Raw genomic sequence first — 26,594 nt, 5'->3', positions numbered from 1 at the left:
AATGGAACTTACCGAGAAAAAAAATATAATTGAAAGACTGACTCCTGTGCCTTATTTTGGAGACATTCCTGGTTTTGGCATACAAATACTGATGTGTGAAAGACGCCTTAGTCTGAGTTGACAAGTTGGCATATAATCTAGCAAAAAATGGCACTCAGCTTGGTATTATGGTGACAATTTATTCCAGGAGTAGTAAGCAGTAGTAAAGGTTTTGGTCAGACAAGTGACCTTCAGTGCAATAGATTAACATAGACATAGATGATCATGGACACACATGAGTTGAGACTGGGCAAGAAGCTTCATGAAGGTAAAACTTACTAGCTGTATGAGCTCCTGAATTACCCTGGCTTTGTCCTCATGCAGTCCAAGGACCAGATTACAGCGGGCAATGCAGCCAGGAAGGACCACATTGAGAGGAAAGCATCCATCTCCAATAAGACCACCAGCTGCATATTCAAACTGCTACAAGAATCTGGTATCAGGACAGCATTTGTGACTAAGGCTGGTTTCACATTAGCGTTTTTTTTCGGGGTAATTTAGCGCTAAATAGCGCATGCGTTTTTTTTCCTATACTTTGCATGGGATGCGCTTATGTGCGCATACACATGCGTTTGTACGCATTTTACCGCGCATGCGTTTATTTGCGGTATGCGCTCGGGCGCACAAAATGCAACTTGTTGCATTTTTTGTGCGTCCGATTTGCCTCAAAAAAACGCATGCGCACGCAATGCGTTTTTTTACAGCAAGACACCCAATATAAGTCTATGGGTGCGCATATGTGCGCATTGGCATGCTTATGTATGCGTTTTTTTGCACATGCGTTTTTTTTTTTGTTAACCATGGAATTTAGGGGTTTGGGTTAGAGTTAGGGTTAGTTAAGGGGGTTTAGGGTTAGGGTTAAGTAGGGTTAGGGTCAGGGTCAGGGTTAAGTATGGTTTGGTTAAGGGTTAGGGTCAGGGTTAGGGTTAGTTAGGGTTTGGGTTAGGGTTAAGTATGGTTTGGTTAAGGGTTAGGGTTAAGTATGGTTTGGTTAAGGGTTAGGGTTAGTAAAGTCATGGTTTGGGTTAGTGTGAGGGGCCACCTAATGTTGGAAAAAAAACGCAAACGCGGTAAAAACGCACTAAAAACGCATAAAAACACTGCGTTTTTTTCATGCATGCTCCTAAAAATGCTTGAAAAAAACGCAGCAGTTGTATGCTTTTGTATGCATTTTTCAATGCGTTTTTTTGCGGGAAAAACGCGCTGCAAAAAAAAGCAAGTGTGAAACAGGCCTTAGTGCAACTGGTTCATTGCCACTCTGTGAGATGATCCCTATAGAGTGGGTGTGCAGGAGAATAGCCACCAGTTCATTCCTGAATAGAAATCCTGGGGGTACCAGAAGGATATAAATTTTATCCTCCTAAAGTATAGTTGTTGTGAACTTTCTGGTTTTCCTCTGGCTTCTGGTGAGGGTGGTGGAGCTGGCTGTGTTGACAGAGGAGTCGTGAGGTCTCCATCCAGGCTCCCTCTAGTGGTGACAGTAGGTAATGAAGCTGATCTAAATGGCAGAGGCCTGCCACCTGAGGAGGAGGACTGTGAGTGGACATCAGGAGTCTGACTGGATTTAAGTCAGCTGACTCCCTAATTTTTTTTTTTTTTTTTTTCCTGCCCTGAGGTTCTGGTTTCCAGTTCTGCTCCAGCCTTCTCAAGCTAAGTGTGCTCTGCTATTTTTTTTCACTTGAGATTTGGTCCGGATTACAGTTTTTGTGGTGAGCCAGCCCCAGCTGGGGCTGTGCTGAATTTCCATTCTGATGTCTGTTTATGCCTGTTTGCTTTTTGTCCCTGATCAGATTGGTCTCCTCCTTTTTCTCTGTCATCAGAATATACCAGAGTGCTGATATAGGGAATTGAAGTCTGGCGACTTCAGGGTTTTTGTTATCAGAAAGTGTTGGACATTTTTTGGCAGAGTTTTGTGCATGATTGCAGACAGCATCTTTCCTTTCCTGTCCTTTCTAGTTGATGCCAATAATGACTCTCAATGGTCTGAAGATCAGCTGATTGCAACTAAACTGTGCTGGCCTTGTGATTGGCCAGGCAGGAGTGGACATCATGAACCATTCCACAGTGGCCATCTTTGAAATTCTGGAAAAAACATGGTCAGCACAAGACTGCACCCGAGTGAATATGAAGATTGAGTTTTGTGTGGATGTGACCAAAAAAAGAAATGGTCTTTGCTGATGTGATTGATAATGACTTGTGGCATCTATGGCCCTCAGGTGATCAGACCCAGCAGAAGGATGAACAGACTTGCCACGAAAAGTCAAAAGAAACTGAGTGGGTTGCAGACAAAGTGAAGTTACTGGTGACCTAGTCATAGCTAAGTATGGATTGTTGATGGGGTAAATTTCTGACCTAGTCCACTGTGAAAAGATTAAGCAATCTGTGCAAATTATGGCATCCCATGTGAAATGAGGGATATGTCTGATCACAAAGGACCTGATGAGACTGCCTGTGTGTTGGTCTCTCCAGGCATGTGATGTGACTGTCACACAGCTGCAACACATGCAGCTGCGGCACCTAACTGCTGATAAATGGTAGCGCTCCAGGTTTCCGATGCAGCTATTAGGAAACCGCTAATGGTATTCTGATAAGCCCTAGTGATGGGTGAGCACTAAAAAGCTCAGGTGCTCATTGGTTGGGTCCAGCAAATTGTAATACCCAATAAACCCGTCTAACCAGCTCAACGTAAGTCTATGGGGAAAATGGGAAAAGTAAGCACTTCTGCCACGACCTCCCACCCCAACCCCCCTCGGGTGATTTTGGGGCCTAAAAATAAATCTGAAATCATTAGGAACAGTGTTCAAATTACATGGTATCATCATGGGGAATACCCCTGGTAGCATTTCAGACTCCCAGGTCACAGCTATGAACAATGTTGACAGTCCTATGCCATTTTTACAGGCACAAAATATAACATACAAAAATGAAACTGAAATGGATTTTCCTGGGAAATATGTTGAGGAACATCCTTTTCATGGTAATGTGTATGTAAGACAAATAACCCAAAACAAAAAATGTTCTTCCACCACTTGGGCTATGTTCACATGTAGTGTTTTGGATGGTTTTTAAAATTTGGCATTGCTTTCAACCAAGACAAATGCGTTCACTGGGAAATGTCACTTGAGGAAGTGGAGACAAAAGGGAGATGGTAGAAAATGCTTCTTGTGTATGGTGCAGCCATTAGTAGAAGATGGGGGTGTTCCCATAGTGCTGCATGAAGTATAATTCAGAATTCTGTTCTGTGCTCACCTCCATTTGTCTTGGCAGTACTGTGCAGCGGTTTGGCTGATTTGCACATGGTTAGTGATGGGAAGGGCTCTTTTACTCTGAGTACTGTTCAAGAAGCTTCTTAAATCATCTTTATCACATTGCTCTCCTGGATTGAATCCTTCTTCCACTTCATCTTCTTGGCCTTCTTTCTTCTGTCCACTTTCTCAATTGCTGTAGATCTGTGGAACTAGACAGACAAGTTAGCTAACTTACACTCTCAATGGTAGCGATAACTAAAACTAATTGACCAAACATCTTCCATAATGCATCATTGCTTATCTCCACTTCTATAAAGATGGGTGGCAGGGCTGCCTATGGCTGGAGGTGAGACTTACCTTAAGCTTTCTCCTTTCACCCAATATTGTTGTTGTTCAACTTCAGATGGGAAATTCCTTCTTGCTGATGGGTATGGTTGATGTAAGTTCCAGCAAGTTCTTGATCTTCAAAGGTTTTCTTGTGCCATTTGGTAAAATAGCTCTTGCCTTTTTTGCACTCACCAAAGGTTGATGAAATCTAGAGAGAAAATGTTAGTGCTAGTGACTACCATACAAGTAAGCATACAATTCCTACTATTCAAGCCACATGTCACTGTCCTCAGTACTAATCCTCTATTCCCAATTCAGACCATCCTGACCAGAAGCACAGGCAATCGCCACCTCTTGGTGTACAATTGTTAGTGGAAAAGTCAGGTCCAGCTTCCTGGTGCAGTTGAGCATTTGCTGTTTCAATATATGCAATAGTGCAACACACAGACCCCTACTGCCATCCTATGCATTTTGACTCTTGTACTAAGACTTCATAAGAGTCAAAACACACAGGCTGGCAAGAGGCGTCCGTTTGCTGTGATATACTGGATTATGTATTGAAACGGCAATAAATTAGTAACTGCACCTAGAAGCTGGACATGTCTTTTCAACGTTTCCTACTGTTCACTCACTTCTCATGGAGCTTTTCCAAGTCCTTCCCAGAATGTGTAATGGGTTGTCCTTTTAACGTCACAGAAAATGGTTAACCATCTTTGAATTCTTCAGCTGAGTTGGTCAGATAAATTTGAGGTATGTTTCCAATAGCTATTGAATAAACGTTTTGTTAAGGATTTGCTTAGCTGAACATAGAACAAAGTAAATATATTGATTTACCCTTACGCACATCTTCCTGCCAGGGCCGTATTGTTTGTGCTGCCCTAGGCACGTTTAGTGCTACCTCCCCCATTGGTGAGCATGAGTAATGCAGGCACTGTCGTCAGTGACTTGGGCTACTGTCAAATCAGCGATTCTTGCATTTCGCAGCAGATCCAGTAGTTTTTCTGAATTTGCCATGTAACAGATCACTTGTGGCAGCACTGCATTCAGCCTCATTTATTCCCTATGGGACTTGCAGACATGTGTGACGCTTGGGGTTTTGCCGTGATCCAGCAAATGCGGTACTTGTAGCAACTGAAAAAAAAAAAAGCTGCTAGGTCATGAATGAGGACTGATCTATGTGTATGCCCATGTATCTTTCCAAGATACTTCCAGCAATATTTTTACACGTTCATTCTATTCATCTGAAATCGGTTTGCATACATATTCAAATGTCTATATAGTGAGAGATATAAATATTTAATGGATCCTTATTGTCTATATGCAGTGGCGGATTAAGTGGACTATGGGCCCGGGGCTGTTCATAAAACCTGGGCCCCTGTATCCCCCTTCCCACCTGAGCGCTGCGGTCCCTGTGCGGGAATTGACAGCCGTACGGACCGCAGCACTTGGTTTGCTGCGGGTCCATACGGAAAACCCGCCACCATTCCACCACGTGTGGACATGGCCTAAAAAGACGTTGCACATAAACTGTAGGCCTACGGCCAATACACACAAAATCGCCCAACGTGATCCTGGCCATAGGGGATCCACTTTAATGTCCCCACTTTAATTTGAAGTCCCCTTACTTCATCCATTGCAGTCCCCTATCACCCACTCACTTCATCTGCAGTGCCGCTTCATCATTTGCAGCCCCTTATCCCCCCTTCCATTTCATCATGTGCAGTCCCCCTTACCCCCAATTCATCATGTGCAGTCCCCCTTACCCCCACTTCATGTGCAGTGCCCCTTACCCCCAATTCATCATGTTCAGTCCCTCTTACCCCCTAATTCATCATGGGCAGTCCCACTTGCCCCTTAATTCATCATGGGCAGTCCCACTTGCCCCTTAATTCATCATGGGCAGTCCCACTTACCCCTTAATTCATCATGGGCAGTCCCACTTACCCCTTAATTCATCATGGGCAGCCCCACTTATCCCCCACTTCATCATGGGCAGCCCCACTCACCCCCCACTTCATCATGTGCAGCCCCCAGTCATCCCCCCCCCATTTAATTCATTTTATAAATAAAAAAAATAAAAAAAGTTCCCCATACACTTACCTCACAGCCGGCTCGCTCCCCAGCAGCGCCTCTGCTTTCAGCATCCTCCGGGACATGTCGGCTCGTGCACGATGACGTCATCGCGCACGCCCGACATCTGACCCGGAAGTACAGCCGGAGCTGAGCAGCCGTCAAGGTGACGGCCGTGCACAGCTCCCGGCCCCTCATAGAATGTGACGCAGGCGGCTGTCTGCTGCCGGCGGCGTCACAGCACAGGGCACGGCCGGCCCTGTACAGGTGCTGGGGGAGCGGTCCGGGTGGCATTTGCCTCTCTGCCACCCGGCCCAGCCCGCCCCTGCCCCTGGGCCCCCAAAAAACCTTGGGCCCGGGGCGACCGCCCCATCCGCCCCTATTAAGATCCGCCATTGTCTATATGGATATTGATGTGCTTAAAATTTTCTGATGCCCTGTTTAGATCTGTACCCTTTTGGTATTTTGTTTGTCATGCACAATTGCACTTTATGTCTCCCCCATGTTTGTTCTTTGATGTAGTAATTTTGATCTTTATTAAATAAGTGGGCTTTTTTGATCGTAGTTTCTTTTCTATGTTTATATTGAAATGAGGGAGTAGATCTGTTGCTCCAGCTCTATACCTGCTCGGTGCCACCTCTTCCTGATCAACTTGCAGCTCTTTTTTTCCAGAATGAAACACATCATAGAGGCTGTCAGTGAAGCAAAAGCAGGTAGCACTCTGCGGGACATAGAGCTGGAGTGATAGAAGGTTAAGATCCACCACAGTCGTTGGGCATAATTTATATATCAAATGAAATGCTGATTACTGAATAAAGGGAGAAAGGGACTGACCATACAAAGGTGTTAACTGAGTTTGTCTTTAAAAGAGCTACATGTGGGTCGCCCTCGCGCACACACAGGGCAGCGGGGTACTCAGTACTGGGCTGTTGTCAAGGCAGGAATGTGTCACAGCAGCGGTGACCCGGTCTGTGGCCCTGGGAGCCCAATATCAATGGCGGTGATGTTAATGGTGTTAAAGTTTATATGAATAGTTCGAGACGCCACCCGTGGTGTTTGGCAAGTAAGATGGTAAGCCAATGCTGCATACAGATCTGTTGAGACTGATGGTGTGGTGCAGTAGAGATGGTAAAGCTCCCCACAGGTGGAGCTGTAGTCCCAGGGCAGTATAGGTGCAATGGATGAGGAGAGGCACAGAATGGTATGGATGCTGGTACCCAGGTGTAGTGGTGCAGGAATAACTGAACAACACCAGAGTATGCGGTTCCAAAGCTTTACTCACTGCTTGCAGTTCACACAACTGCCTGCCACCATACTGTGTTCTCCAGGTCAGGGCTCCAGACAGGATGGGATTCGCCCTTCCACACTCTGCCAACATGTACCTTACTGAACGACTCCTCCAATGCGCCTTTAGGTGTGAAGCACTCCAGTACTTTGTTACCTGGAATGCCTCTCTCTGTGTTCATAGTCTATACTGGTATGACAGACAGCTGTAGCCTGCTTCGGGGACTCCTCACTGTGTCCCGGCTCTATTCAGTTGCTGTTGTGTCCCAAGTCTATGATGGGAGCAAGGCGTTGGCGGCTCACTACTCATTCGGTGTCTGTTGCCGGACATAAAGATCCAATCAACCTCGGGGACCAGGCCCCATCCTTGGCGCTCTCTGGACTGGAAGGGTTCTCTTTCTCAACCTGCTTCCCTCCGTTCTTCTGTTCTCCTTCATTCTGATCTGTTCTATCTCTCTTATGGAAGGTTAGGTTATCAATCTTATCAGTCTCTCGTGTCAGCAGCCTAGATCACTGGGACCTGCTGCAGCACATCCCTCAGACACCCATCTTCTCTCTTCTCTCTCCTCAAACCAACAAACCACTAACTTTCACTCTTGCCACTCTTTTGTATCTAACTTCACCCGCCTCCCCAGCACCTCTCGTGTTACGAAGCCAGGGGCCACAAAAGGCACCCTATGACCTTTCCAGCATAAAGCATGGATGGGTCCCTGCTGAACTATCCTGTGTGTGGGGTGCAGGTGTTGGAATGCAGAAAGTAGTTCCCAGCCTACCTGGATGGTGGGGCACTTCACCTTAGGAGAAGGTGCAGTACCTCTGTGGCAACTGAAGCCTCAGGGGTGCCATACATGCACACATATAAGGCTTGGAGGGGTTAAATCCTGCAGACTGCCCTTAAATAAATACATTGGAACATGGTGTATAAGTATGGTAAAATAGCAGTCCTTATTCCATGAAGCGCTACAACTCCTTCAGTCAACTGATCAATGCTGATGTCAATATTGATAGCCTATTATAAGGATAGGATGAGTGAAGAATTCTGAAACCACGGATATGTGATAATCATTCTAAATGGTGCTTGGCGCTCTTCCATCCAGTTCTCATTATCAGACTCCATGAGCACCTGATCATATTCACTAAGAGCTGCAAGGAACATTATGGAGGTGTATCCACTTCTTCCTTCTCATTGCTGCCCTCCTATGTCCACCATTCTGAAGATGTCACTTTGTAAATCAAATGGATATTCGATGATTCCTGTTGTGGGCACTCTGACTCAGAGCACAAGTTGTTGAAGGTAGATATCCATGATCTGCAATATGGTCCAGGTCATTTGGATAATTATTTGTGGAATCAGACAGTTGATAATGCCGTCTCCTATCATAGCATTATTGTATGCCAGGGTCATTCCATAAATATTTCACTGCATCTACATAAGGGATCTCAAAGGAGCACACCTTCTCAATATCAACTTCCCGAAATAACAATGCATGGCCCTTGTTGTGTTGCTTCTTGTATGGAATTTTAATGGTCTCCCTTGCCCAAATCATAGCTTGCATTGCAGTGAATGTTCTGGCACACAAGCTTAGTGAAGCCCCTCTTCATCAGCGTAGCCAGATCCATGGATAATCCTTATCTGCTCCTGGCGGGTGTCCCTCTTGTCTTGGTGGAGCTGCCTGTCTCATCACTGTTCCTCTGAGCTTCCTTGGCCTCCTTGCTGAGGCAGCACACCATGATGGACTCCAGAGTCATGTCTGCTAACTGCTAGTGGTGCTGGAAAGAGACAGACCCCCCCCCACCCTGTAAGTCACAGACCTGCTTCTCCTTGTAAGAAGGGGGATTGCTGTGCTGATTGGGGGGGAGGCAGACTGAGACGGGAGATCCCTTTAAATAAATACATTGGAACATAGTGTATTAGCATGGTAAAATAGCAGTCCTTATTCCATGAAACTCTACAACTCCTTCAGTCAACTGATCAGGGCTGATGTCAATATTGATTGCCTATTGTCAGGATAGGATATTAAATCCTCAAATCAATTAAACAGACGTTTAGTGCATATGATGTCCACAGAGCTAATACACAATGCTGCCAGCAAAAATATTCTTGCATGGTTATTACGGTAGCACAGTGGCTCTGTGGCTAGCACTGTAACGGTGGCTTAGTGCTTACCACTGTATATAGTGGCTCAGTGATCAGCGCAACAGCTTTGTAGGATTGGGGTTCAAATCCCACAGAGGATGACAGTTGTGCAGAGTTTGTTCTGTGTTTGGAGTTTGATAGGAAACCCACACAAAGGCCTACTAATAGGATATTTAGATTGTGGGGACAGTGATATATTTAAAGCGCATGGAGTAAAAAGGAACCTGTCACCTCGTTTTACCACTATAAGCTGTGGCCACTGCTTTTTGGTGCTGTAGCGATTTAACTTGCTCAAGAGCCACCAGAGTCAATCAGGAGGCACGCTCCATTAAAAGTTCATAGGGTTTATTGCTCCATAAACCAGCCCATAACACAAGGAATAGCCTTTAGCTCAGGCGGAAGCAAGTATAAGTGTCCATTGTTTCAGGCTCAGTCCTGGAGCCTAAGCAAACACAGGAGGCTTATCCCTCCTTGCATACAGCCAACATACCCAGGCCTCAGCACGTGGTCTTTAGGAAGGTAGCACACCTTCCTCCACCTAGGCCTGCTGGGACCTTCCACTTGGCTCAATCAGATCCATGCTCTCTCCCATGTGACCTACTCTGGTTACCTTATATGGTCTGTACCTACACCCAGCAGGTCACATGGCTATGACCTCATCACAGGTCCTTCAAGCATTTAATCACATATACTTTATTGTGACACTCTTAAACACTCCCCTGGGTGGATTTGTAGATGATTGATCCTGCCCATCTCATCAATCTGAAGGCTTCTCCCTGACACCTTGGAATGACATAAGCTTTGCTGATCAGCACATAAGCAAGCTTTCATCTCAAGGCCACCCATCTTGAGATGCATAATGATCCTTCAGCATCCTATACCCATTACCACAATGGATATGACTGTAGGCCCATCCTAGGACACCCACACAGCGCCCCCTAGCGGACACAGTGGTCACTACAACACAGTGCTTATCTACAACTTTCTAGAATGCTGTAGATAAGCCCCTTATCCAACCTGCAAGATAAGAAAAACATGTCTTATTATTCTCACCCGGGGGTGGTCCGGTCCGATTGGTGAGCAGGTCCGGCACCTCCCATCTTCATGCAATGTCATTTTCCTTGATTTGTCGTGCTCCTGCGCAGGTGTACTGATGTGCACTGTTGAGGGCAGAGTAAGAGCCCAAAGGAGGTTACCTTCACTGCTCCTTATACAGAACCACGTGGCCAGATAGCAGGTTTGCCAGGGGGGAAGACTTTCTGCCCTAGACATACTGGACCATGTAACTGCTATGGTTAGAGGAACAGAAAGGGGGACTGGACCAGAAGGTGTGCAGGCAGAGGGCATGAAAGCAGAACATGCCAGAGGGAAAGCAGCTTGCAACACCACACTCCCAGAGAGAGGACTCCCAGTCAGAGCACAGAGGTTGAGAGAAGAGCAATGGTGAGAGCTGTAGTTGAGTACGTGGACTCTGGAGCCTTCATGACCAGAGGAGACTTTGCCCCTGACAGTGCAGAGACAGTGACCCGAGCATGTATCCCTGGTGACTGTAGTGGCAAGCTGCTCCTCCCTGCGTGGAGAATTTATCCCCTGTAAATAAACCCTTTAACCATTGGTCTGTCTCTGATCTGTGGTGACATCATCAGTACCTGCACATTATTACAGTCCTGCAGTGCGCAGGTGCTTGGCCTCTCTGACCTTTACCAGCTCCTGTGCAGTACAGTACTTTGCTCTGCCCTCAACAGGGCAGATCAGTACACCAGCACAAGAGCGCAGCTCAAAGCAAGGAAGATAATGACATCGCATGTAGATGGGAGGCGCTGGACCTAGACCTGCGACACCCATCAGACTAGACTGCCCCCGGATGAGTACAGTCATATGTTAAAGTTTGGGCACCCCTGGGCACCCCTATTAATGTTAACCTTTTTTCTTTATAACAATTTTGTTTTTTGCAACAGCTATTTCAGAGATATATATATATATATATATTCAGTACAATAAACCTCATTTGAATCCAGAAATAGCAGAAAATGTGAAATCTGCATTTTAAACAAAATTTGACCGGTGCAAAAGAATAGGCACCTCAACATAAAAGTGACATTAATATTTCGTAGATCCTCCTTTTGCAAAAATAACAGCCTCTAGTCGCTTCCTGTACTATTAATGAGTTCTTGGATGAAGGTATTTGTGACCATTCCTGTTTACAAAACAATTCCAGTTCAGTTAACTTTGATGGTCGCCGAGCATGGACAGCCCGCTTCAAATCATCCCACAGATGTTCAATGATATTGAGGTCTGGGGACTGGGATGGCCACTCCAGAACATTGTAGTTGTTCCTCTGCATGAATGCCTGAGTAGATTTGGAGCAGTGTTTTGGATCATTGTCTTGCTGAAATATCCATCCCTTGTGTAACTTCAACTTTGTCACTGATTCTTGCACATTATTATCAAGAATCTGCTGATACTGAGTTGAATCCATGCGACCCTCAACTTTAACAAGATTCCCGGTGCCGGCATTGGCCACACAGCCCAAAAGCATGATGGAACCTCCACCAAATTTTACTGTGGGTAGCAAGTGTTTTTCTTGGAATGCTGTGTTTTTTGGCCTCCATGCATAACGCCTTTTTGTATGACCAAACTCCTCAATCTTTGTTTCATCAGTCCACAGGACCGTCTTCCAAAATTTAACTGGCTTGTCCAAATGTGCTTTTGCATACCTAAGGTGACTGTTTTGTGGCATGCTTGCAGAAGCAGCTTCTTTCGCATCACTCTCCCATGCAGCTTCTCCTTGTGCAAAGTGCGCTGTATTGTTGACCGATGCACAGTGACACCATCTGCAGCAAGATTTGATTCAGCCAATGGGAATCCTCAGAAGTGTGGGCACATCCTGTTAGGCATGTTAACTATTGGCATGGCTGTGATTGGCTGCTGAAATGATGTCATCATGATGCGGGGGGTCTGTGCCGACTGCCGGGGGGTCTGTGCCGGGTGCCTGTGCCGGCTGCCAGTGGTCTGTGCGGGCCTGCAGGGGGTCGTGTGTGTGTAGGCATCGTCCGATGGGACTGTAAGTCCCATCGGGCGATGCCTGCTACACTGACAGTGACACATTAGCCAATGATGGGACAGTAGTAGTCCCATCATCCGGCTAATGTGTTGAATGTAAAAAAAAAAACATGCTACATACAATACATGTTACATTTGTTCCCCGAAGCTAGTGTCATCTAAGGAAAAATATAAAAAAAAACAAACAAGCCATATACTCCCTTATCTGCAGAAATCCACGCATGTCCCACGCCGATCTCCCGTGGAGAGCAGCGGCATCAGCTGATGCGACCGCTCTCTAGGGGCACAAGGAATCCAGTGTCGGGAGGTGGGTATCCTTCCGCACTGTATTCCTCCGCCACTGTAAAAAAAAAGTCCCTAGTCTCACTTTTGGCATTGCTGTGTGAAAAAGTTCCCACGCAGCATTTGCCATAAAGTGAGACCAGAGACTATTTTTTTACAGTGGCGGAGGAATACAGTGCGGAAGGATACCTACCTCTCGACACTGGATTCCTGAGCCCCGTAGAGAGCGGTCGCATCAGCTAATGCTGCTGCTCTCCATGGAAGATCGGCGTGGGACACTCCATTATCCGCAGAAATCCACGAGTATTTGGTTTATTTTCATATTTTTCATTAGATGACACTGGCTTCGGGGATCAAAGTGACAAGTAATGGTGAGTGTGTAGTGTGGATTTTTTTTTTTTTTTTTTGTACATTCAACACATTAGCCGGATGATGGGACTACTACTGTCCCATCATTGGCTAATGTGTCAATCACCATCATGGTAGCAGGCATAGCCCGATGGGACTTGTTGTCCCATCGGACGTTGCCTGCACAGCCCCCCGGCAGGCCGGCACAGACCCCTGGAAGGTCCGTACACACCCCCGAGAGGCTGTACAAGGACAGAAAAGGGTTTTTCCTTATTCCGATACCGGAAGTCCCACCGACTTGAATGGGACTTCCAGTATCGGAATTGGCGATACCAGATACTTTTTAAGGTCGGCCGATCCATTCCGATACAATATTTTTCAGTATCGGCTGGTATCGCTCAACACTATCCTTGACTGTTCTCACCATTCTTCATCTCTGCCTTTCTGATATTTTTCTTGGCCTGCCACTTCTGGGCTTAACAAGAACTGTACCTGTGTTCTTCAATTTCCTTACTATGTTCCTCACAGTGGAAACTGACAGGTTAAAGCTCTGAGGCAACTCTTTGTATCCTTCCCCTGAAAAGCTATTTTGATTAATCTTTGTTTTCAGATCATTTTGAGAGTTGTTTTGAGGAGCCCATGATGCCACTCTTCATAGGAGAATTAAATAGGAGAACTACTTGCAAGTGGCCACCTTAAATACCTTTTCTCATGATTTGATACACCTGGCTATGAAGTAGTTAGTGTTCAAATCAAGAAAATGATAAGGGTGCCCATACTTTTGCACCAGTCAAATTTTGTTTAAATGCAGATTGCACATTTTCTGTTAGTTATATTTCTGGATTCAAATAAGGTTTTTTGTACTGAGTCCATCAGTTATTAGATATATGAAACAAATAGCTGTTGCAAAAGCCAAAATTGTTATAAAGAAAACAGGTTAACATTAATAGGGGTGCCCAAACGTTTACATATGACTGTATAATATAACTTGTTCTTTGTTTTTACAGCTTTACAGAATGCTGTAGATTAGCCCCTAAAGGCGGTGGTCGCATCTTGCAGCGACAAAACGAGGTGACGTGTTCCCTTTTTAATAAGAATATTATTTATTCATTGGTAGTATGCTATGTCACAATACCAGGATCTGAGGATCTTCTGTTTCGAGGTCAAGAGCTCTCTGATGCGATGTGGCTGCCTGTCTCGCTGTCTTCCTCTTTTGACACTGCAGTGTTGTGGACAAAACATTAACTGGTTAACGACAAGTATGGTGTCTATGTACTAACTGAACTATAAACTCTCCCCATAACATGTCCAGCAGACATTGTAGGATTACTATATTGATTTTATTATTCTATTACTGCCCAGTCTCTAAACATGGACGTATGAATAAGGCCTTAGTCAAACACATATTTGAAAAAATGTTATCTGTGTCATTGGTGTATGGTCAGTGTCAGATTTTACAATAAGGATATATGTACACGTTGTGGATTTGCCTGGGGATGGCGCATGCTCCGATTCAGATCTAGTCTCCCGAGATCTCGGGGCAAGATCTAAATCTGAGCATGCACCGCCCCAGTGGCCATTTTCCTGGAGGCCACCGCATCGCTCCAGTGGAGCTTCAGAGGACTCCGGGCTCTGACAAAATGCCAGCGAAGCCCCCTTTGCTACAGAGCCACCACCCTAGCAGAGAGCTACACAGAGCACCGCTGCCATAATGAGGTAATGGGGATACTTTACTTGCACCTTCCTGGTGAGGCGCCCCCTCAACTTGTCATCGGTACCACTCCCTCCTCCATCTTCCCACCACCACCATACACAATGACTGCAGATTGCTCCGCACCTGCCCTATAAGATGACATCTGGCATACAAGACGACCCCTAGCTTAAAAGATTTTCATGGGTTAAAAAATCATCTTGTACGCCAGAAAATATGGTATAATGTCAGGGAGATCTTATATATGATGTCCAGGGACAGGTGATCTATAATATATAATGCTCAGGTAGTAGATCTATAATATACAATGTACAGTCCAGGCAAATCTATAATATATAATGTCCAGCTAAGACCAGAGGCAGAGATGTATTACTACACTCCCACCCCACTCACTCTATCTGGGACTTGGAGCAAACATTGCCAGTGCTGCTGCTGCTACCATTCACTCTCTGGGACCATCTGGGAGCAAATATTGCCGCTGCGGTGTGTGCTCCAGCCAGTAGTAATGGACACCAGAGACACAAGATGGGGAGCTGACAAGCACCTTGACACGTTTCACCACCCTTGGCTTTAGGTGTTGTGGGGGAAAAATGCCTCCAAAAACACTGGTGTCCATGATTTCTTAACCATTTATTATAAAAATGAATGAACAAAAGAGAAATCTTGATTGCATCAGTATTTGGGGACCAATCTCTGCCATCACCAGTTCTAGGTACTTGTTGTTTGCACACAGTGTTTGATGGCATTTGTCAGGCAGGTCTTTCCAAACATCTTAGAAAACTACCTGCAGATCTTCAGTGTATGAGGCTTGTGCAAATCCTGTCTCCATGTGATCACACAGACTGACATTGAGGTCAAGGATCTGTGGGGCCAAATCACCTCCAAGACTCCTTGTTCTTTATACTGAAGGCTGTTACTAATGACACTGGATGATTTGGATTTTCTGCTGCAGAATAAACTATAGTTACATTTACTATTTGCTCTAACATTTAGATGAAATATATTTTTACGATTATATTTAACGTGCAATGTTCTGTGGATTCCTATTGGTGATAATGGGATATTAGTAGGTAAATTGCTTAACCATTTCAGGCAACAAAACTACTCTGCAATATTTTGGTGCAATAATGTACACTTGCAACCCATTTCAAGGGTCTTCATTGTCAGGGAAGACCCCAACTATCTGGAGGGAGGGAAGCTCTAACTAGCCAAATACTGAGGCTGAGCTGGAAAGGCCCACTTGGGACAGGAAGATGAGTCAGATGTTACAGATGTCTGTGGCTTGAGTCCTCCTCTTCGAATGTTCTGCTTTCATTTACAACCCTGAGTGGTCATTTTGGGGAGAGTGCAGAGTCTGGAGAAAGGGTGGTCTGCAACTGGATTGAGCTGGTGGCCTCCTTGACAACTTAAATTGAGAAAAATGACCCTGCTCTTTGTGTTCCTGACATGTGCTTTTCAGACGATCCCAGAGACAGTCCATGAAAGGCATGTAGTCTGCAAGTGGGATGAGCTGAAGTGGCTGCTCAGGTCCGCTAGGTGAGACCACTATTCAGATTGTGGTCCTTTTTAAGATCCCTTGAACAGGGCGGAGTAAAGAAAAGGAGTTTGGTCTGCGTGGATGACCTGTTGCTAGGTCCATAGTGATTTGTCACATCATGTCATCTAAACTGGCAATTGACATCAACACGTTAAGAATTCTCTGGGTGCAGATGATTCTCCTGAAACATGGTGGTGTACCCTTCTCATGTCATCCTGGAAGATGAGTGGATCCATGTTTATCAATTGCACTTCCTGGTCTCCCTTCTGGACTCATGTGGTCATTGCAAAAGAATCCCAAAGAAAGCCTATGAAACGTAGACAAGTGTCACAGGTTGTTGGGAGAGCGATTAGAAAGAAGTAGGTATAATGTAGATTTCTTCAAAAGCTAGATTAAAATGTAACCATCTCCTTTTAATTTCTTCTATTTCTTATGGATACATTAAAATGAATACTTGTTTCAAATGGCTGAATATTGCACATGTGAACTTGGCATAAAAGGATCCTGTGAACAGGTCAATGATGCTTACAGTATTAAGTATGATGGCAGAACAAGTCATATGTTTGTATGAACTTGTGGACAGACCTCCTTAGCATTGGAGTCTTCTGTGGATTGTCAATTCTCTGCAAAACTTTCAGATTAAAATACAGGTTTCATGCAATACTAGCTAGTTAAAGCTGCTTCTGTTTCCATAATCATGGACTTCTCAGAAGGTTCCATCACCAGGATCTGGTTAGAATGATCGTGGCACCATGTCCCTCTATGAAGTCCTAGAATTTTCACATTGGATCCAAGGAAGCAGTGTGATTTCTGTATGACTCAATGATTGGCATTCAGGCTTCTGTCTCAAGACTTAATACAGAACCCAGAAAGCAACACATGATCATAAACTCAAGCTGTTCCATAAACTATAAAGAACAAGCCCAGAGGTGATAATGGTAAAATGTATATCCCAAGTTTGGCAATCAAGATAATATACAACAAAAAACATACTGTGCAAAAACGCTGACCATAAGACCTGATGTTCTCACTAAAGTAATCTGTACAGCAAGTTACAAAAAAGTTTAACAATAGTCCAATTAAGATAAATGGGGCACTTCAACCAATGATACACAACAAATCCCACATCACATAGTAGGAAAAAGAGATCCCACAATATAATATAATAAACAAGGTATATACTTTATTGAAAAAAATCACTAAAACCAGCGTGAAATAGCAGCAAGATTGCCATGAAGAGGACACACCGCAAAGGCCTTTATCAGGACTATATATGCATGCATGCAGCATGGCATATAAACATGCAATTAACTTATGGTTACATAAAGATATATTATGCAGTGCTTTGTTATAGTAAATGCCCAAATATGAGCTCTACAATAGAGTAATCCCCAGACACAATGGCTGTAGCAAACACCATAAGAAGCCCATACTGCAAAGAGAGCTACCATACCATCGCTAATGAAGTCCTAATAATGCCCAGGAACTCGGCTCCATAGTAGCCATCTAATGGAACCGGTATATAATAAACCGGGTAAAGGAGCAGAGTAAAAAAATATATCTACCTGTGGCAGAGCGGTGTCCCCACACCCCGACGCGCGTTTCACCGCCTGCTTCTTCCAGGGGCGGATCTATCGGCAGGGTAACTATGTTTTTAAATCGCAAATGGCCAATCATAGAGAGACGGCATTGGTAAGGGGCGGGGTCTATTGATATAGTCGGCGTCATGCGCACCCGCCCCTCACCCCACGTCTGCTTCCTGCCGGCGCTCAATGACGCGGCAGCCATAAGGGCTGCGCATCAGTGTGTGAGCGTCATTGGAAACATCGGAGTGAAAGAGGATGCGCATGCGCACCACCGATTACCTCGGCACAAAGAGAATGAAGCCATAAACGAAACCACTCATATACCCATCGTGAAACACATAAACATGAGGATATAGATAAAGGAAAAAAGGAATAGGGGAGCCTCCAAATCAGTGGTATATCTCTAGTAAGCAGATGGAACACAGAAAAAACCCCAGATGAATACGTTCCTATCTATATATTTAATTACACTCAAAAAGAGGGAAAGAACCTATAACAAGTGACAAAAAGGTAATGTGAAGATTCTTCATATTAATATAAAAACATCAGGTGACATGAATAATAGATATGGTAAGTCACCATCAATTCACAATCATAAGTGTATGTAGAAGACAAATGGAGTGAGAGTCCTTAGATTTTTAAGGATAAGCACTATAAAAGGACCCAACAGGGCCATAAAGGGGGAATGGGTTATTCTCCAAATAAGGAGCTCCAAAGTGACAGTGCTACACTCAAGTAACAAGACTATACTCTTAAATTACAGCTAATGTGAAGGATACATAACAATAACAAACATGCAACATTGGACATATGCACCGACACTGGTACGATAGACAAATACAGGATAAGGCAATATATACGATAACGATTAAGGCTTCTTCATGCAACTCCATGCTTGCATCCAAAGACGACCCCGACGTAATACTCACAGGAAAACTCTCTAGAAGGCCTAAATAAAACTTAAAAAGGAATAATTAAAATCAGATCAAGAAAAACACTAAAAACACCCGCCATAAAAAGGAAATACCTCTACAAAAAGAAGAAACTCATACTCTCATTCAAGCCCATAGGACTAAGGGTACCTAAGCGGTAAATCCACCGGCATTCCAATTGGGCTAGAGCCTTACTTAAGTTTCCTCCTCTGAAGCCCAAATCCCATTGATCAATCGCCTTCAAACATAACCCCCGAGGATTACAATCATGATATACCTTAAAATGTCTTGGTATGCTTTTTAAAGAAGTGATATCTCCTACCGTGGCCGCTTTTTCAATATCGAGAACATGTTCTCTTACTCACAGTATAAATTCTCTTGTGGTGAGCCCCACATATACTTTCCCGCAAGGGCATTCCGCATGGTATATTACCTCCTTGGATGTGCATGTAAAATGTTTCCAAATATGGAAAACCCTGGATCCATCAGCATTTTTGAAGGTTTTACGCTTGGTGAGATTTAAATACGCCTTACACAGGCCACATGGAAAAAACCCTGGATTAGCTACTTTCCCATTTTTTTTTTTATAATTTTACCGGCATCATAATGACTATGGACCAAAAGGTCCTTAAAATTGGCTGAACGCCGAACCACACATTGAGGTGTCTCCGGTAAGATTTGTTTTAAGATAGGATCAATTAATAAGATGTTCCAATGTCGTAGGATAATCTCCTGCACATAATGCCACTGGCCATTGAATCTTGATATGAAACGTACCTGTGTATTATCTTCTATCAATTTCCTTTTCCCACCAAACAGTAGTTCATTCCTAGGAGTGGTTGAAGCTCTTTTATACCCTCTCTGGATCATTCTGCGGCTATATCCTCTGTCCTTAAATCTCATGGTGAGCTCCTGACTTTGTTTTTCAAATAGAAAGGGATCCGAACAGATTCTCTTTGCCCTTTAGAAATTGGCCAATGGGGATACCACGGATGGTACTTGCTGGATGGGAAGAATCAGCCATCAAATAGGAGTTGGTGGCAGTAGGTTTTCTGAATATATCCGTGTGGAGTATTCCATCCGATGATGCCTCAATCCAAATATCCAAAAATTCCAAAGACCTGCCTGTTTTAAATGTAAGTTTCACATTAATATCATTATTTAATTTGTGAAACAACTTTACCAAGTCCACATCCATACCCTCCCACACAGAGAATATCATCGATATCTCATCCAATTTTGTACTTTTCCCATTTCTTCAAAATTATCTCCCATGAATGTCCCGTTCCCACGCTCCCAAAAAAAGGTTAGCATAGGAGGGGGCACATGAAGCCCCCATAGCTGTACCTTGTAATTGGCGGTAGATTTTTACATAATGTGTTTACTTTTAATGGGTCAGAACAAATTCCAATAGGATTAAGATGAGATCCACCAGATGTCCATCAATATTGCTCGAGCGTAGAAACCAGGATGTGGCCGCCAAACCATCTTTGTGCCTTATTGACGTATAAAGAGCTTCCACATCTGCAGTTACAAGAACCATATTTTCCTCCAGTTGTACCTGGTCTATACGTTGTAAAGCCTGATTCGTATCCCTAATGAAAGATGGAAGGGTAGAGACAATAGGTTTCAAAAAATCTACCACATCAGAGACAACCTCACAGATACTCCCATTTCCGGCCACAATTGGTCGTCCTGGGGGATCCAAAGGATTCTTGTGTACCTTCGGGATGAGATAGAATGTTGCCAGTCTAGGTTGGAAATCCCAAATCTTCTCCAGAAATGCTTTAGAGACTAACCCATCACAGAACGCCTTTTCAAAAATAGAAATTAAGGTCTGTTGGAAGGAACATAAGGGGTTATACGTTAACCTCTGATAAGATTTATCATCAAGCAATTTCATAGCTTGACGTTCGTACATCTCAGTTGGCCATACAACTAAGTTACCCCCTTTATCAGCGGGCTTGATAACCACATCATTCAACATCTGTAAGTCCTTCAAAGCCAAACGTTCCTCAGTAGATAAATTATCCTTATTATATTATGTGCCAAATTTTCTATATCCCATGTGACCATCCGGGTAAATACTTCAACCGTAGGGGATACACTTAGTGAGGGGGAAGTCCGAGACTTAACAAAAAGACCAGAGGGGACAGTACTCACCTCCTTCAATGTATTTTCCTCCAAAAGAGATTCCAAAACCTGTATGGCTTCATTTTCCTCAACCGTATTCAAGAGCAATTGGCTCCCATCTTTGGGTTTGAAATGTACTTTCTTTAAAATAATCTTGCGAGCAAAAAGGTGGAGATCCTTTATGGCAGTAAAGGCATCTAAATGAGAGGTAGGAGAAGAGGTAAGACCTTTTTCTAAGAGCTCAATTTGTATTGATGTTAAGGGGTGTGAAGATAAATTAATCACCTTCAAATGATCCCTGGATTTCCTAGATCTTTGTATCCTATTAAATATCTCTGGATATTTTCGTTTTGCTCCACTTCTTAATTGGAAATCCCTCTGTGTTATTGCTCCATTATAGGACCAACTGCTTTCACTCCCTGATGCACTAGATGCATCAGAAACTTCCTGAGATCTCTGTGCAGAACCACCATCAGACTTCTTCTGCTGCCAACGGTATACTTTATTCATGTCATAATCTTTAGTATCCCTTAGAAATTTTTTGAGTTTCCCTTTACTGACTTCATCCTCCCATTTATCCACTTCTATGCCCAAATCCTTGAGCCATACTTCAAGGGAATCCTTGGTCATACTACTTGTTAATGTTTTATAAATACCCTCCAAATCATCATCCAGCACTTTAAGGGATAAAGTATTGTGTTCTATGATGATTTTAATAAAGTCCAGCGAACAATTAGATGCCGTACTCACCCATCTGGTAATTAAATAATCATTATTCAAATCAAAAGTAGGGTAAAGCTGAACCCTCAATCCCCTGGGGATAACTTTTTTACCCAAATAATTTTCCAAAGCTGCTCGATTCCACCAGGTCTTAGTCTTTTTATGAAGGGCATTTTTATATTTGAGCATGAGTTCCTTATTAGACGTAGAGGCATCCTGGGAAACGTACGCAGCATCTTCCTTATATAAATTCACAGCTTTAGAACGTCAAGTCTGTTCCTTGGCCAAAAAATCCATTGCTGGACAATCTGTTAAACAGCAAACATTAATATAACAACAATAGTCCAATTAAGATAAATAGGGCACTTCAACCAATGATACAGAACAAATCCCACATATCACACAGCAGGAAAAAGAGATCCCACAATATAATATAATAAACAAGGTATATACTTTATTGAAAAAAATCACTAAAACCAGCGTGAAATGGCAGCAAGATTGCCATGAAGAGGACACACCGCAAAGGCCTTTATCAGGACTATATATGCATGCAGCATGGCATATAAACATACAATTAACATATGGTTACATAAAAAAGATATATAATATGCAGTGCTTTGTTATAGTAAATGCCCAAATATGAGCTCTACAATAGAGTAATCCCCAGACACACTGGCTGTAGCAAACACCATTAAAAGCCCATACTGCAAAGAGATATACTATACCATTGCTAATGAAGTCCTAATAATGCCCAGGAACTCGGCTCCATAGTAGTAGATGCCACGCACACATCACTGAAAACCTTCTGGTATATTTCTAATGTCAACTCAGACCAAGGACAGATCAAATAACGGCACCCGGTGGCCATTTTCAGGATTTCTAATTCACTGTACACCTTTTCCTCTTTACATTTATTATTTGCTATTAATTTTACAGCCATGAGTTCCTCACTGACTGGGTGTGATGCCAAGATGACCTGAGGTAAAAATCACAACAGATCAGAACTGCCATATATTATATGAATCTGTGTAATGGATCACTACAATAAATATGTATGTCCCTCCAGTGTATCTGGTGCAAAATACATTAGGGAACACTGAGGATAAATCAACACTTGTCCAAATCCTCCCTCACCAAGCTCTTTACAGAAGTCAAAACTGCACAGGTCAATAGAGTTTTGTGTTGTCCACATCTCTGAAGGTTAAAGCACAGCATCTGGCATCACCATTGTCTAGAGCTGGCATGTCTGCGGAATCAGAGATCATCATATACCTTCTAACTGCAGGGATTATTCAAGATTTATTAAAAATTTATTTGAATCTCCAAATTTTACCCAATAAGAAATAAAATTACCCTATTTGGTATCACTACAACTGAATAAGTACAAAAATGTGGTGTAATCCTTACTTCTGGAGCCTTAGTATTTGTTACTGTAAAGACTACTGGGTCACCCTCCCAGTGCTGCGGGGCACTCGGTACCAGACCAGTGTCAGGGGAACGTGTCACAGCAGCGGTTACCCAGACCGTGGCCCTGGGAGCCCAAGTCAATGGCGGTATATGAAGTTAGTGAAATGGAACAGTTCGTGACGCCACCTGTGGTGCTCGGCAATGGAGGTGTTAAGCCGACGCTGCAGGCAGATCCTCTGGGACAGATGTTGGGATGCAGCAGTGATGGTATAGCCCTCCACAGGCAGGGCTGATGTCCCAGGGCAGTGTAGTTCTAATGGGAAGGTGCAGGCAGTGTAAAGGATGGTACCCAGATGTAGTGGTGCTGAGCGGGTTGGCACAAGAATGAATGGAGGACACCGAGGCTTGTAGTTCCAAGGCTTTACTCGGTCTGCGGTACACAAGGATGCCTGCCTCCGGGCCATGTCCTCGGGGTCAGAGACTCTGCCAACCTCCAGGCCAGATAGAAAGATCCTCTCCAACACTCCGCCAACATGTACCTTTCCTGAACGACTCCTCTATAGCGCCTTTAAGTGTGAAGATCTCCAGTACCGTGGTACTCTGAAGTTCCTACTGTCAGATGTTCCTAACAACTCTACTCGCATGGCAGACAGCTGTAGCCTCTATCGGGGACTCCTTTCTCCAGAGTCCTGGCTCTCTATTCAGTTGCTGTTGTGCCCCAAGTCTTAGATGGGAGTAGTGAATTTACAGCCAACTACTCCACTGGTGTCTGCTGCAGAACCATAAGTGTCCATACAACCTCGGGGAGCGGGACCCGGCCTTCCGCTGAGAAACTAATAGGCAGGGTTCCTCTTCCAACCCACGTCTCCTCTCTGTACTCCTACTCCTTCGTTCCGCACTGTTCTTTCTAATGGAAGCTTAGGTTGCAGTTCTACGTCTTTCTCCTTCTGTTTCTTTCCCGTGCCAGCTGGCTCAGATCACTGAGGCAGATGCAGCACTCCTTCCTCCATCCCTTCTTCCAGGGATCCCCACTCCTCCTCCTGAGTCGCTTCCTTCCTCACTGTCCCTCTGTCAGACTGAACCTTTAATCCTACACTTTCCCTCTTTTATGTATCTTAACTCCACCCACCTCCCAGCACATCCAGTGTTCCTAGCAGGGAACCACCAGAGGTGCCCTGCTACTCTCTAAGCACTGAGCTGCAATGTGGTTGTGCAAAACTACCCTGTTGTGTGGGGTGCGAGTGTGGAAAGGAGTTCCCACCTTACCTGGATGGTGGAGCACTACACCTTAAAAGAAGGTGCAGTACCGCTGGCGACTGAGCCTCAGGGGCGCCACACTACAGCTACTGGTTATCTGGAAGTTCCATGTTTTTACCCAATCTTCATCTCCTTCTGTAATGGAAAGTAATGAAGAATCCAAAATTTTCCCAAAATTGTGTCCTTAACCACATCTGTTTTGGGTGTTGCAACTTTCCCTTTTGTGATCACATCATTTGTAATATCACCTGACCACACAGATTCCTCTTAATCTCTTATTTCTATATTCCAGTAAAACACGTCTGTAGGACTGCATTCCCATGTGCCTGTCTTATTAGTGTGTATGTAATCTCTTGTAACTGTGTGAACTTAGTCTTGGGTCCTGTGGTAGCATGTAATATTATGTCAGTGTCGTGAATGAAGTGTAGCTCAATACAGCATTTTACACGATAACCATGCAAATGTTTCCAGTAATATCTGCTGAATTGTCTGGTATGTCTTCATCTATTAGGTATTGTAGACTAGATCCTCTTGGACTTTGTGAATGTAGAGTTTTTGGAAAGGTTCATTCACTTCATGAGTATTTATTCCATGATGTAAAAGATCTTCTGCATAGATCAGTTGAAATAGTATAGAGTAACAGAAATGTGATTCCCATCAAATAGCTTTTCCTGAGAAATGTCTTCTCCTGTAGGATTGGTGTTGAATCAAATCCATCAAGGACAGGATGTTTCATATTCCAGCCCTTATATGAATCTATTTCTTCCTAAAATAAATGCAGTATCATTCTGCAATATACAACTTGCATTGATCAACATGTACCCACACTTTATTGTCTGTGGGTAATTTAAACCACATTAGATGCTTGTTGCACAAGAATCATAACTTGTCCCATGGTTTCAATAATCTCAAAGGGACCTTCCCAGTTACTTTCCCAAGGTCCATTCTTCCTGACAGTTTAATCCTCACTAGAGCCCCTTTCATGAATGTAGATTCATATGTCGTCTCCATTCTGTGTTCTTGATGCAGCATGTGGAAGTATGGCTTTCAAGCTTTCCTGCAACTACTGCAACCATTTGGACCTTGCAACAGCATCTGTTTGAGGTGTGGACAAAAATGGTTCATGTGGAAAAATTGTATTTTTCTTCCTGTCATTAGTTCGAAAGGAGGAAATGGAGTTATGGAAGAAGTGACATGCTGCATTTTTTTTTGGACCACACAAAAACCGCATGGAAAAAACCACAGCGTGTGCACAGCGGTTTTTTTTTATTTTTTTATTTTTTCAATTGTTACCACCCACCTTTCGTGTCTCCCCTTTTATCCCTCATAGACTGTAAGCTTGCGAGCAGGACCCTCATTCCTCTTGGTATCGGTTATGATCTGTGATTATTATGCTGTAATGTCTACTATACAAGTCCCCTCTGAAATGTAAAGTGCTGCGGAATATGTCGGCGCTATAGAAATAAAATTTATTTTTCATTGATTTAGGCTATGTGCACACGATGCATTTTACCTGCGGATCAGCAGCAGATTTTACCGGGCAGATCCGCGAAGTGATTACAGTACAATGTAAATCAATTTAAAAAAAAAACCACTGTGCACACGCTGCGTTTTTTCTGCGGTCCAAAGAAAACAGCATGTCACTACTTTTGTGCAGTTTTCCACCTGCTCCATTCTCCAAATCTGCAGTGGAAAACCGCAATAAAAATGGAAGAAATCCGCAGAAAAAATGCACGTCATTTGACCTGTGGATTTCTTAAAATCTGTGCGGAAAAAATCCGTTGGAAGAAAATCATCGTGTGCACTTAGCCTTACATTGTACTGTAAATCACTTGGCGGCTTTGCAGCGTTTCTGTCCGGTAAAATCCGCTGTGGATCTTCTGGAAAATGCATTGTGTGCACATGGTCTTAGTGTTCCATTATTCTGCAGTGCTCCCATTGGAAAGATTTAGTATTGCAGTATTCAGTGACATGTCATGGATGTCCATAATGGCTGTAATTCCAAGGAGTCTTAGAAAATTTCTACTTCTGATGCAAGATTAATCCATGCATAAAGCATCACACAATCAGGACCGTAGACTTCTGTCTCAAGATTCAGGTTCTGTTTTTATCATAAATTAAAGCTGTTGGCTGTCCTGCATCTATTACCAATTCTTCATCAACTGCCAAGTTAAGGCTCATTCACACGTCAGTGTTTGGTCAGTATTTTGCATCAGTGTTTGTATGCCAAAGCCAGGAATGGAACTTACCGAGAAAAAAATATAATTGAAAGACTGACTCCTCCTGTTCCTTATTTTGGAGACATTCCTGGTTTTGGCATGCTAATACTGATGAAATACTGATGTGTGAAAGAGGCCTTAGTCTGAGTTAACAAGTTGGCACATAATCTAGTAAAAAATGGCACTCAGCTTGGTATTATGGTGACAATTTATTCCAGGAGTAGTACACAGTAGTAAAGGTTTTGGTCAGACAAGTGACCTTCAGTGTAATAGATTAACATAGACATAGATGAT

At 43.7% G+C, this 26,594-nt stretch overlaps 1 long non-coding RNA gene and 2 pseudogenes across 1 annotated transcript in view; 2 read left to right on the top strand and 1 right to left on the bottom strand.

The window, feature by feature from the left end:
• LOC141047986 (uncharacterized) overlaps positions 1-26,594 on the top strand; it is a 308,665-nt gene that overhangs the window by 22,419 nt on the left and 259,652 nt on the right. The gene's annotated exons all lie outside the window — the stretch shown is intronic.
• On the top strand, positions 1,956-3,446 carry LOC141048025 (bifunctional phosphoribosylaminoimidazole carboxylase/phosphoribosylaminoimidazole succinocarboxamide synthetase pseudogene; annotated as a pseudogene).
• LOC141048024 (guanine nucleotide-binding protein G(q) subunit alpha-like) lies at positions 7,981-8,717 on the bottom strand (annotated as a pseudogene).

This window comes from Dendrobates tinctorius, unplaced genomic scaffold (assembly GCF_039654945.1).
Source record: "Dendrobates tinctorius isolate UK_male_01 unplaced genomic scaffold, ASM3965494v1 ptg000131l, whole genome shotgun sequence".
NCBI lineage: Eukaryota > Metazoa > Chordata > Amphibia > Anura > Dendrobatidae > Dendrobates > Dendrobates tinctorius.
Note: the sequence above shows the minus strand (reverse complement) of the source record. Positions and strands in the feature narration are given on the sequence as shown.